The sequence below is a fragment of the Gossypium hirsutum genome, chromosome D08 (assembly GCF_007990345.1).
Source record: "Gossypium hirsutum isolate 1008001.06 chromosome D08, Gossypium_hirsutum_v2.1, whole genome shotgun sequence".
In the NCBI taxonomy this organism is placed as follows: Eukaryota; Viridiplantae; Streptophyta; class Magnoliopsida; order Malvales; family Malvaceae; genus Gossypium; species Gossypium hirsutum.
The window spans coordinates 3645359-3647965 of NC_053444.1; the positions used below are offsets into that span (position 1 = coordinate 3645359).

General features: G+C 31.6%; 1 long non-coding RNA gene across 1 annotated transcript; it reads left to right on the top strand.

The window, feature by feature from the left end:
• Nucleotides 1-302: 302 nt before the first annotated feature.
• On the top strand, nucleotides 303-1063 carry LOC121220205 (uncharacterized). Its single transcript, XR_005917378.1, has 2 exons — nucleotides 303-458; nucleotides 682-1063. It is a non-coding gene; the product is annotated as an uncharacterized lncRNA (long non-coding RNA).
• Nucleotides 1064-2607: the final 1544 nt, after the last annotated feature.

A 2607-nucleotide genomic window follows, 5' to 3' on the forward strand; every position in this document is an offset into this window, starting at 1 on the left:
TTACGAGTACAATGACTAAGGTGTGGATAAATATGTAGCCAATTATTTGCAATTTTTTATTACCTACAAGTTATTGTATAGAAAATATTATTTTCAATTAATTGTCAAAAAAAGGAAAATGTAAATATATGGTAAGTATATCTAAATTAATTGTGCTATTATTATCTTGCCATAGGTGACGTATAAAGCATAGTGCAAAAATCTTCAATATGATTTTTCTCTTCCTACAAAATTCGCAAGTATATCTTCACCTACCAAGTCATAACTCTACTGCAATATTAGGTTAAAGAAATTCCAAGAAATTCAACTATAAATGGCCAAATGCATGTCATTTTTTGTATATCATCAGCTTGTTATCATATAACTAACTCTTTGTTTCATCTCTCAATAGCTTTCATTTTAAATTATGGCTTCTTTCGGCGTGGTTTCTCTTTTTGCGGTTTTGCTTGTGGCTTCTTGTTAGTATCTAAAATATTTATCCAGTTTGATATTTAATTATTACATACATATATATACATGTAACTTTTTTAGTATAAAAGCGATTGCAGTATTAAAATAAGGGAGGGGTTGCAATCGTTGCGATTCAAATCCTATGTGTCTTAAACTAATTATATATAATAGCTAATATAAAATAACTAACAAAATTTTTAAATGATGAAAAATTTGTTGTTTAATTTGCAGGTGTATCAAACTTAGAAGCATGCACTCGTGACATAGACTGTTTGGGCCAGTGTAAACATGGTGGTTTTTGTGACTTGACAACTAAAAAATGTAGTTGCTTGCCGGTGTCGGGGCAGCTACCATCTAACATTGCAGCAACAGTGGACGCTATGCAGCGATGACAAAAACTGCAAAGGATTGCCCACCAGCTTGTTAAGCCCATAACATTCAAGGTGGCATTTGTGTCTGCAAACGTTGTGCCTGAAGAAAACAAAATCCGAACAAAAAACTATAAATTTAAGCCTTTCGACAATGCCATATAGTTTTAGATAAACTTTGTATCCAAAAAATTGGCAAATAAATTATAAGTGAATAAAAAGGTTGTCAAAGAGATCTTATTTCCTTATGTTATACTTCGTTCAAGTATCGTAACTTCATATCTTTTCAATTGAACATGCATGGTTCTAATTTTTGATCCATCGAATTTATATGCTGTCAATGCAATCCTTTAATTAATGGATTTAACGACTACTGTTATAATATCATGCCAGCTAGTCATTTCCACATAATTCGCACAAAAAGAGGCTTGATTTAATTAATGGATTTAATGACTACTGCTTGGGTTAAGATAGAGATATCAAAAGTTAAAAAAATGATCTAATTGGAGAATAGGAACTAAACGCACAACTTACCGATACTATGAGATTGATAACATAATTTAATCAACCCTATAGTTTATTTGGGCACTAGGATTTCAAATTTTAAAAAGTAGAAGGGTTACAATAATCGTGGGGGGAGATGTTGAGGGACAAGGGACAGGTAAATTTTTATTTTTTATCATAACATATTTATTTAATATTAATATTAATATAAAATTATTTTTAATTACATTTTAATGGGGTGTTGACTTTAGCAATCCCATTAGTTAAAACTTTTTTTCAATGGCACTAACTACGGGTACCAACTCCAGTAACAAAATCAATGTTTAGGTATTCGGATTGGCCAAAAAATAGTTTTAGTACCTATGTCAAACAAAGCAAATAGTTCAAGGGCCTCCTATTCAATTAAGCCTTTAATTAAATCTCAAATTAAAGAGAAATATGTTGGTAAATGTGATCGTATTATACTAAACATTTACCTATTTTCTATGCATTTGAACGATGAATAAATAAATAAAGTTAATTTCACATTTCACTTTTATATCTTGTGTTTCTGTCTTCCATGTTTTACTTACGTATTGAAATTGTAACAATCAAATGTTAGCTCATTGATTGTCTAAGTTTAAACTGATGATAAGTGTGGCACTATAAGAATGTTTACATTTCGAGAAAGACAATTTACTTCTCTTGATAATCTAAACGAGTCTGTAATCCCGTAAAAGAATCAAAGTGAGCATTTGATTCATATACTCAGAAGCATTATTATGTCGTCTACAATTCCAGTTAGGGAGAACATTAGTGTTGGCTATCCGAGCACTTGAATCCACGAGTAGAGACATAAATGTATTCATTGGAAGAATGAGACTTTAGACTGGACCTAAGATGGATCAATTCACTTGTGACGTTCATGGTGTGACTTACCTAAATCCTGAGTTAGTCACTGACCATGCGTATGTAACTCATGCGCTTTGATATTAGTGTAGGCTTGTGCTCTTAACATGACCGGGTCGATAGCAAATATGTTGGGTACATGACTTGCGTTTGGCATTGCTTTACTAGCAACAATGAAATCCATACCTCGACTAAGAGTTAACGATATCCTCTTATTGATATTGTATGGATTGATAAAAATTGATTTGGCCACGGGGTTGCTTGTTTTTGAACAAGTAATTTGTCAAAGTCATTAGCTGACATTGATCATATTAACAGTTAAGAAGACACAACGACGACGATAAGATAAAATATGATTTTATTGAGTGAATAAATCTAACTCAAAGGACTCAATGAT